Here is an 11,914-nt window from a genome sequence, read left to right as displayed (position 1 = left end):
TGCTTTTTGCAGCAATTATACAATATAGGTCACAATGAATATTAAATATTGCAAATTAACAATTAATTTGTTACACAATAGCATGGACATTTAACCTTAAAAATGTCATTTTTTTTCTTTTCTGCATATCTAGTCTAAAGTGGAAAACTAGCAACGAAAGCAATAATTTTGCTTATTATGTATTAGTTTTTGTTTAACAGGTCGTAATTCCCTCGTTATCCAGATAGCTGCAGTATGAGAAGATCGCTGGCACTGTTTTGTCCAAAAAAATCCAATTTCTTCCTCTGCATCTGAAGTGATAGTCATAGCATTGAAAAATGGTCAAATGTTCCACAGAGGCAAACCTGTTCAATTCAGCAATTTTCCTCTAATTTAAAATACTTAATTGACTTCATTGACAAGGAAATTATGTCATTCTTACTGAGCATAAGATTGTCTTAAGACTGCCATGTCAACGCAACGAAAGCAGTTGGAAAGATGGATGCTTTTTAAAATCATGTTGATACAAAATTTTTGTTGAGGTCACAATTCCCAGGGTTGCCATCTTATACCCAACATACTTGAGTTTTATCTTCTTACATTGTGACACTGCTGCCCATGATGGTTTAAAATATGTCACATTCCTTCAAAGACTTGTATGGTCAGTCAATTTTGATTCGTTAGAAGGCATACTTTTCTCTGCCAAGTGCTACGTTTTCACTTGAACGTTTGTCAATGAAGAGAATCACTAAGTGTATGGATAGAAAAATAGCTGCCTGTGACTTGAACTATGCATTTAGTAGGGGAGAGGAAGAGGGCATACGACAAGTTTTGTCAAAAGAGTGTGGAAGTGGATTAAGATTAACAAAATCATCAAAGATCATACATTCCATAGCTGAACATTTTAGAAATACTTTTATAAGTGATAGTTAAAGCTCATTATTTCAGAAGTGTATATACTGCCTTTGATTTTCTTTTTACCTGAACTAGTTATTAGTTCCAGTGCATGTATGTACAGTATGATGTAACACAACACAACAACATCCCCCCCCCCCCGACAAAAGAATAATTTTGATGTGGATAAATAGATCAATTCTACTGACAGTATATTTTGAATCACCCATTGCTATGAAGTGTTCAGTTTATGTCTATATTCTCGCTACCTGGCTGGAATGATTATGTCATACAGAGAATTTTTATAATTTATACATTATTTTAAAAAGTTTCATAAATTAGAAATATAATTTGCAAAATACCTTATGTTATTCCATGTTATTCGCACCAAGATCAAGGTCACACCAAGACGATAGTTTATGAGCACTATTTTTATAAAAAAAATTAAGTTTATTTGGTTGTATGTCTGTTATATGTTCATTAAATACTATTATTTACATAATTTCAATTGCTATTGAAGCTAAATCTACCAATTTAAAAATTTTGGTGAAAAAAAATAATATGTTTTGCTGCAAATATGGCTTATTTTGTTACCATAAAATGCTTCAACTAAAATAATGGGTAGATATGTATCCAACAATAGTTTTCTCTTTTATGCATACTAACCTCTACTTTTCACGCCTTTATTTGGAACCATAATATGTAAAGAAAGTGTACAAATATTTTCATAAAAAGTTTAATTCAAGAAAACTGTCTATCTTTGGTTTATATACAATGTTTACAACGAAAAACTTCTCCACTTTTACTTGGGGAACACATTTTTGGGCATAAGGTATACAAAAAGTTATTTCATAGTCTTTTTTTTGTCTAAATATAAACTCAAGTTTTCAAGTTAACAAAACTGAAAATGTCTGAAATCTGCCTTTTTTCTTAACAGTAGGAAATTTCTGGTCAAATTGCACTTTCTCTGAGAATTTCCATACACCACTGTTGGTCCATGTTCACGAGATTGGATCTCTCTTAAATAAAAACTAACATACACTTTTCTTGTTTCCATGTTTTCTTTTCATTTCTTAAACAGTGTACTTTTAAGAATTTATAGGCATCTAAAAAGTTTAATGTAGGTTTTTTTGTGAATGAGCAGAATACACCCTAAAGGTGGAATAACACACTGTCAGTAATAAAATGGCTGACCTCTCATCTAAACGACATTTTGTTTCAATAAAAGGATTTTATCGACTGCAAATTAAAACTTACCTCATAGCCAAGTGGATAAATTATCGGGCTTGTGATTTGTATATACCAAGTTCGAATCCCACATGGGCTTTTGTTGTTACTCACTGAATTGGTTTTTAGATATTCATTTTTTATTCCCAAAATGCAATTTGTTCGCTTATTTTACATAATTTTAGTTTATATTATTTATTATTATATATTTCATAATCAAATAATTTACAGTTAATTTGAGTGACTTTTCCAGGTGTTTTATTCCACCTTAAAAGGAATATAATATTTCGTTGTATAATTTTATTTTTTGTTTTAAATTCATTACAAGATTAATGAAAATTTAATTTTCGCACATTATAGTTTTTTTTTCTTATAACGAAAAAAAAATTGTTAATGTGTCTTCCACCAGACACCTGAAAACATGTTAACCTGTGCAACATCTTGCAACCCTATATATTAGCCTGGTTAAAGATTATTATGCTCACATTGATCAAATTTCTGGTACATTACATCTTAGACTGATATTCAAATAACTTAAGTATATGCGAAAAACGTTAAAATTTAAATGATCCACAATTATATGTTTTATAACTTTCTTGTATTAACAACAAAGATTCTTTGTTTAAAAAGCTCATTAAAAATGTTTTTTCAATGTCTAAACTTATTTTTCTTGTGATACAGATAACTGTTCAATATTTTTATAGCAAGTCTTGTTGAATAATCCATTTTTAAATTGACTTTTACTATGATTTTAAAAAAGACTCTAAAAGTGATATTTTGAATATACGTCACATACCACAAAAATTCTTTTCATCAACAGATTCCGTACTAAACTGAAGTAGGGGTATTAAAAAAGTCTACTTGTAAACACCGTGTCATCAATTGCTTCTTTAACGAGACATGAGAGTTTTGTTTGTGTTTTCTGTTTTTCAAATATTTAGCGAAGGTTTCTACTTATCTAGTACTCTAGCTTTCTTTCGCACACTTAACCTACTTATCACATCTAGTAAATTAGAAGTTTGACTACCCGAGAATAACAGCATGAGCTTATAAAGGACTTAAACTTAGACAAGACGATACGATTCTTTTTACGTTCCTGTACCATGTTCAAACTCTTGTACGTTGCTAACAATGCATAAGTTAATAAACAAAAAGCATTCTCATTTCATATCTTAAGATATTTCTTTCGTTAACATATAAAAAAAAATACCCAGGGACCTCAATGCTCCCCTGAAATATAATGGCTAACAGTCATAACTTTGACAAAAGCAGCTTACAGGCGTCAACAGTAAAATTGCTGTAGAAATAATTGTATTTTCCGAATGTGTTTACTGATGAATTTCACTTTCAATTGAAATTTGCAGAAAAATAAGTGCCTATGTATTTTGAAACATATTACGAATTTCACATGTAGCCAGGTTTGGAATTTTAGATCATCTTCAGAGTTTTATTTGTATGTGGTTACTTGATTTAAAGATAGCATAAAACAGCGTATGAGAGAGAGAGAGAGAGAGAGAGAGAGAGAGAGAGAGAGAGAGAGAATGAGCAATGTTCATAATATGTAATAATAGTACCTTACCTGTCCCCTTACAATAAACGAACAGCCGTGCGTCATTTGAGGGATGCATGCTAATATACTTGTTTTTTGATGGTGTAACCTGTTTTAGTACCATATCAATAATATTTCTGCTTACAAATATAAGAACAGTGTGGTTGACATTATTGATACATGTTGTTTTTTCTAAAAAAAAAAATTGATCACGTAGAATTACTTACCTTGTCGTCAGACATTTTCAAAACTATATCGCGTCCGAGTCTATATTCACATATATACCAGGTGTGACCGGTCATTAGAGGATGCTCACTCCTCCTAGGCTTCTGATCCTCCCTCTATTTTTTGGAGGTCCGTGTTGCTCTGCTTTGAATTTATATTACGTTTAATGATTTTTTGAAATGATTGACGGTTTGTTATTGTCATTTTTTTTTTATCCTAAATCCTTGTTCGGCGCCTGTTCATTTATTGTTAAAGTACTAAAGTTAAAATCAGTATTCTAAACAGTCCTTCCACTTCGAAGTTGTTAGCCGTCAACTCCACTACAGTGCTATTCTTTGTTAAATGCATGTCAGTTGTTAAATTGTACATATTTAAAAGTTTATTCATACCAGTATCTGTAGAAATATTGTTTGTGGAAGTAGTTAATGTAACTTTACTGTTAATAAGTTAGTATTTCACGCTGTGCACATCTTTATGAAAAATCCCAAAAGATTATAACAATATTACATAAATAGTATTAATATCTAATTTAGAGCACTAAAAAAACAGTGGATTATATTGCAGATTTATTTTACTACTTTTATAAGGTTTTTATTTTTTTTGTGTTTTTTTTTTTTTTTTTTGGTCTATTTTGTTTCTTCAATATTTGTCTCTTGTTATGTATTTTTCCTTTTTCATTCATTAATTCTTGTTGTCTGTGCATGTTTGTTTTTGTACATCCATTATTTCCATGTGCTATACTTGTATAATTAATCTAAGTACACAATGTTATCTCAATCCTGTTTGTAAAACGAGGAAAAAAATAGGCTATGCCTGCTGTCCGATCCTATATCATTTTAAAAGGAAATACTGTTTAAATCAACAGTTTAGTGATGAAATATATTGTTCTTAATTTTATGTCTCGCTATAGGTCCAGTGATTGCGAGGATGTGAACCAATATTAAATGAATTATAGTCGGTCTTTAAAAATGAGACGATAGGTTTTAATTAACTTCCACTTAATCTCGTACCAATGTACACATATGTGTTAAGTACATTGTGTGATTGCAGCGTATACATGCATTTCGAAATAATTAATAAGAATCAAAAGACCTTGATTATGGATGTTTGCGGTAGGCCTGCTAGCAAAACTCTAGGGTTTGCTAACAATCCGCTTTTTAAAAAAAAAATCACTGATGAGATTTAGAACCAAATAGTTGATTAAATTACAATATTATGTCATTTATCTCCATCGCAAAACATATAATATAGTATATACTAAGTATATAAAAGCTCTTGTAAGCCTTAGTTGTTTTGGACATTTTATTTCTTCGAAACTTAAAAATTCCATATTTCATTTTAATTCAATAATGTAAGTTTACACATATAACCTGTTCATGTAAAATATGGTATGCGCATTTTTTTATCCTGCTATAACACTACATACATACACACAATCGCACAAACAAAAAGTTTTCCTATTATACATAACCGTCTATCAGATGGTCAACCATTCAGTTAACGAATGTGACATCCATCTAATTTTATAAGGTTTTTTTATGTTTGAAAACTAGGTGGATTGCCTTTCTTTCATTATATAGGCGTCTAGATAAAGATTTTAAAAAATCAAAATGATTTACCTTGCCGAATGTTTCGTATTGTGTAGTATAAATTATTATACTTTGATATTATATATAATACCACTATCCAGAGACATTATTGCAACGAAATAAAACTTACTAAATTCGAACAACTTTAATTCCTCGTTCAAATCTCTGAATTTCATGTTTGTGTAGCGAGGCACGCATTTTTGTTAAAAGTTACCCGTTTTATTGAATTATACAATTAAATGCTTATCAATCATATCCACTCATTAGTATATATTTTATTCTTCTTTACAATAATATTCATTGTACACAATTAGTTAGTAGAGATAACAGATGTTTCTGTATAATACACGCATTATTTTTATTTAAAATATGGCATGGGTAAAACTAAACACCTATTAAATGTGTAGAGCGGTTTAGCCATATTGGGCTCTTCCAATATCAATGAGGAGATTGATAACGTGCTCACACCCAGTATCTGTATATGTGAAACTCTTGTCTATGAGTGCTCTGCGGGTTAGGCGTTGAACACGTTGGTAGTAGTTACGTTTTTTACAAAGATAGAGCTGTTAAAATCCTCGACCGCCAGCTACAGCTCGGCAGAGGAATAGAAAGGTTGAACACAGAATGTCTTAGTGGTTTAAGAAAAGTGTGCGCATTTTTTCAAGGGTACCGGCCTTTGGGGGTGTTGGTAGCCTCAGTTGAGCACTTGGGCTATAAGTTGTGTTGGCATCCTCTGTAGGGAACTGTGGTTATAGAAGGTGTTGGTAAATCTGCTGTTTAGACCGAGTGGTAGCACAGATACCCTTGTTACGGTGAAGTAACCTGGTGAAGAGTCACCAGGTAGCAAGAATACCTTGTGCTTGGACACTTGGTTTTAGTTGCTTGGTTTGAGATATTGGTTTGGGCAATTGGTCTATGACACCAATTGAGATTTGAGACATTGTTCGGTTTCTTACATAGCCTTATCAAGAGAAACCAAGATCTTGTTACGTTGCACCTATCGGTTTCGGATTCTATCCAAATTCTGATTCTACCCAGGCCCTTATTCCACAGTAACGGCAGACTGATAGTCTAACCCCCTGCACGTTACATTTGTTCGATTAATACTCCAAAATTTGATACAAGAATATCCTAGTCGCAGACAGACTCAAATCATTGATTGCCCTAATGTTGGTAAGAACAAGAAGTCAGTGATCGAATTTTGTAAATATGGTGTCTTGAACAGTTTAATTTTCTAAATGAATTTACGCCAGTTTACTGATAATACTGGGTACTATTCAAACGCAAAATTTGCATTTTAACACAAATTAACCTTCTTAATGGCATTTTCAATTTTCATTAACTGAATACTACATGTAAATTCATAAAATACTTGATATTTCTTTTTGTGTCTAAAAGAGTTTTGGTCTATTGAAAACTGGATAAATGAAATTGAAACGTATTACATCTTTTTACTCGTAACTCTAACCATTATTTTACTTAAAATCATTAACCTTGACATTTTTCTTGTCTTAACCCGGTCCAGAACAATCACTTACTTTAGCTTTATACATATTACAGTATTATGGGTTTTTTTTAATTCATCTTTAGGCGAGCAGACAGAAAATATACAAAGAATGAATACTTACGGAAAGAAAAAAATGGATAACAAATTTCGAGATATTCTACTTTCCTGGAAGACCTACGCCAAAAAAGTTATTTTATGTTTTAAAGCATCACGAGGTAATCAGAATATTTCATTGAGTACATTTACTTCTATTAAAATGCACTATGGAATACACCAGAAAACAATATTATATTGATAAAAAAACTTTTTTTAATGCTGTTTTTGGGATGTGCTAAAAGAGGTCTTAATATATATTCCCCTGTATATATGAGTATATGGGGAATATATACAAAGTATATTAAATAAAACCTTCAGAACACTAATAAGTTTAAAAGTCCAATTAAACGCATATTTATTTACTGTAGTCATTCATAGGTCATTTACATTTCAATGCTCTGTAAATTGTGTTTCCTCATATGCAAGGTTCTAAATAGATGCTATTTGTAATATTATACATGTATACAATTCTTATAGGTTAAAAAAGTCCAAGGATGAAGACAAAAAAAACTCGACATTGCCAATGGTAGCAAGCCGGTGACACCCGCCGTGTGCTCTTTGTCGTAATCGGGGTAAAAAAAATCAGAAAAGTCCGTAGACAATTAGGTGATTAATTATGGTCTAGCAATTAGTATGAAATATGTGCTGATTTTTACTGGATTGTAGGAGGGTGTTTAAGGTTCTTATAAGGTATCCTATGAGACAGTTCGTAGGTGGTGAGAAATTTCTGATTGATAAAGAATCTTTAGCTTTTCTTTTTTGATTTATTGATGTACAAAAACACGCATTCAAAAAATGCATGCTTTGACATCGACTGCGAAAACAAAGCCTACAAAATTGTTACTATTAATAAAATACATAATTTTGAATATCAGCATATAAATTTGCACTCTCTTTTTTTGATTGAGCATATACTTTATTATTCTTTTGATTGCAGAGTTCTTTCCTCTTCCATAAAGTGATCGTGACGTCAGATTTAAAATTTGTGTTGTCCGTTTATGAAATACACTACATTCAGCAATTCGACACAAATCGCTATTATACAATTTGAAATGTTTATAAAATACAAAGACAATTTTTTTTGTTGAAAATCGATCAAGCTGAGGTCAAAATAATGAATTTGTACATATATGACTGCCGTCATGAGAAAAGGGCCCTTATCTTTTGACGTCACAATGCTCAGAAAACGACGTCAAAGTTGCGGCATTGTAAACACAACTTTTTTAATTTTCTGTTTCTATTTTTTCTGCGTCTGTGTTGTGTTTTCTGAATAATTAGAGTCTGGCCTTGTTTTAATACCGCGATTGATATTTTTTTCAGTCCAATATTACATGTTGATTAAAAAAATAAACATTTGATAAATGAAATATACACATGTAACGTCAATATCTACACATTTTGAACGCGTAATATTGCACACAAGTTGATGCTAAGACGTCATAAAATTGCTGCTTTTGCATCCGCTATGAAACTTTTATAAAACACCACAATTTACATTCTAGTGTAAATAAATCATTGTTAGAAACCAAAGACCCGTCTCACATAATTCAGTGGTCGTGGATTTCCGATGATGAGTTATAAAGTAATCTGAGTAAAATTATACAACTTTAGTTTGCATGAGCAATACATGTATGATTTAATAACGTAAAAAAACAAACAAACAAAAAAACTACACTGCACACTCTTTGTTGATAAGAGGGGTTGAAGGCTGAGACCTACCGAGCCCTACCGAATCGATGCAGAGCAGTACTGTTCAAATCTAACAGTTATCTGTGCAGTAATTACTGTGAAACAATACAAGTCAAATATTTCAAATCATACGTTTGGAAGTTCCCTCACGGGAGACGATTCTTCACTTTTTAGCTCACCGAGACGAAGTCAGGGGGAGCTTATGCTATACCCTTGGCGTCGGCGTCGGTGTCGGCGTCCGGACCTGGTTAAAGTTTTTGTTGCAGGTCCTGTATCTAAGCTACTACTTGTCCTATCTTCACCAAACTTGCATGGATGATGCATCTGGACCTACTTATGGACTTGAAAGACTTGGATGCTGAATCTGAGTCCTAAATTTCAGATGCTGGAAGAGGTTAAGGTTGTTGGACCAGGTTAAAGTTTTTAGTTTTTTTTGCAGGTGCCCTTTGATAGCAATATCTAAGTTACTGCAGGTCCGTACTTCACCAAACTTGCATGGATGGTGTGTCTTATGATACTGATGCACCAGACAGGCTTGAGTGCTGTATCTGAGCTATAGGTTTTGGATGCTGGAGGAGGTTAAGGTTTTTGGAGCTGGTTAAAATTTTTGTTGCAGGTGCCCTTTGATAGCAATATCTATCAATGAAACATGGATTTATAGCATTTTATATGATTATGTTCATCTCCAATCATTTACGTACATGATCGATTCAAAATTCCTTAAATTGAACAGGTTTGTTAATGCAATCATTATGTTACTATACGTTTGATATCAAGTCGATAAAATTGCCGTTTTATAAATCAATTCATGTTTATCGATAAATACATGTATAAACACTACATGTGCGACATTTACAATTAATAACATGCAAAGCAATACAATTCGGCTTCATAGATGATGGTTTCTCATCTTTTCTTTTTTATACAAGAAACAACTTTCGATGATACTGAAGTCAATGTTTATGTGTGTTTGTAAAAATGTACAGCAATAAAAAAAAAAATCCGAGAATCGCGATATTTCTTAAAACTTCGGAATACCGTATGCAACTTTATGCACTCTATAAACGTTTATCATTTAATTTGTCATTTTATTTAAAATTGATAATCACTTGGCCGATATTTGTTTTCAATGAGAGAGAGAGAGAGAGAGAGAGAGAGAGAGAGAGATTCATTCATCGTGTAACATCGATAATAAGAAAATTAAATTTAGTCAACATGTAAAAAGGTTACTTCTCACTGAGTATAAGCTACGTTTATTGGCACTGTACTACCAATTAGTGCAAAAGATAAACATAAATTTTGCAGAAGTCTTATTGAAATTTACCTGCAATCATGCATTTTGAAAAAAAGGGAATAATGCTTATATATAATTAATTATTTCAACGATTATGGTTTATAAAAATCGCATCACAAAAATACAACGGTATGCGTAAACTTACAAAGCGATGGAATAGAAGTGTATATTCAGCACGTGGGGTGGCTTTTGTACATTGTTTGTCTGTCGTATTTGATACACTTAATTAGGTGTGTACGAGTATTTTTAAACAATAAACATAAACAAAAGGTAGCGATCAATACCGAAAAAATTTACGTAATCCGCGTTCTGTAATGTGGCTATCTTTATATCCCGCATGTACATTGTATCACCGATGAAAGCATTTTATTGTTTATATTTACATCTTTCATTTAATAAATTAATGAATTGAATTGATCGTAAAAAGTAAGTAAAGGTCATTAAATTATTGTTAATGTACACTGGAACGATAGATAAAAGCTATAGCCAAAGCGTCTTATATGGGATTTGAGTTTGGCATCATCATGATTATATAGTTCGTGCAATTCTTGATTTTTCTTAGGTTGCTGAAGATTTCGAACGGTCGGTAAACTGCATGGTTAGAATTGGACCGAGCTGATTTCAGTCCTGTCTGTTTCTATACAGCCGTGAATTACAATAAATTTTCGTAAGATATAGAGGGAATCATACTTAATGGATTTAAATTTTAATCTATAAATATAAGATGCCATTTTCGTTATAATCTTTTCTCTCAAATCAACTGTCCACATTCTTGTAGTTGTAATTACTTTTCAGTGAGAGAGTCGAAGACGATTTCTTTCCATTGGTAATTTTATAAAAATTAAGTGTTGATAACGCATTAAAGAGAAGAGCAATCATAATTTAACACAATAACATTTGAGTTTCAAAAACAGCTATAATTGATTTTAAACTTGCTTCAGAACTATGAAGATACTTAAAAAGTAATATCAGTAAATATTCGATAAAATTTCCTTGCAAAGGGTTAATTAAAAAGAATAAATATTTCTCTTTTTGAAAATAAATTTGTGTAACTATGCAATTTGACTATGCCCCGAAATTGTGGAAACATACATGTAGGCATCGAATTTGACCATCTTTTTGTTTGTTCTATGTTTGCTTACTAAAAAACTTTTATGTATTTAAAGGTTGGGGAGAAGTATTTGTTTTCCTTAGATATCCTTTATGTATCCATCTTACATGTATGTTGGGGGGGGGGGGGGGGGTTATTGCATGTGGAGTCATCAGAAGTGTGCAGAACTTAAACTATATCTGAATATTCAAAATGTTTTTTTCTCTTTTGTTAAAATTGTAAGAAATCTAGAATTGTAGAAATTTATTAATTAATTCTACTTCAAACAATTAAAGACGATGTGAAAGGAAGTATAGAAGAAAAAAAATTAATGCAAAAAAAAATTTGACGTTCGTGACGTCGTGACGTTTTCAACGAGCTACGTCAAAGTCGTGTTAACATATCTTACTAAAATTGTCATAAAATGCTTAAAACACACAAGATCTTGAATATCTTTGTATATTTGTATTCAGAAAGAGTTGACTAATCAGAATTGACAAAAAAGTGAGTTTGTGAAATTTTGACCTTTAGGGCCCTTTTCTCATGACGGCAGTCATATTATAATAACATAAGTTTATTCAGATCAAAACCTAGATATTTACTTTAAGTTCATTACAATGTTATTTTCCTACATGTATCACCGTAGACAATACCATGCTTTTGGTTCTTCGACGACGATAAGACTTAACGGCTTAAGATGGTAGTAGAAACACTTTGATTAAATTGTAGGTCCGTATTGGTTGACCTATAGGAATTAAATAACAACATCCATTAG

The 11,914-nt window shown here is 31.7% G+C and overlaps 1 protein-coding gene across 1 annotated transcript in view; it reads right to left on the bottom strand.

The window, feature by feature from the left end:
• Window positions 1-11,914, bottom strand: part of LOC105325378 (multiple epidermal growth factor-like domains protein 10) — a 207,975-nt gene that overhangs the window by 192,524 nt on the left and 3,537 nt on the right. The window lies entirely within an intron of this gene.

Source organism: Magallana gigas, chromosome 3 (assembly GCF_963853765.1).
Source record: "Magallana gigas chromosome 3, xbMagGiga1.1, whole genome shotgun sequence".
Taxonomy (NCBI): domain Eukaryota; kingdom Metazoa; phylum Mollusca; class Bivalvia; order Ostreida; family Ostreidae; genus Magallana; species Magallana gigas.
Note: the sequence above shows the minus strand (reverse complement) of the source record. Positions and strands in the feature narration are given on the sequence as shown.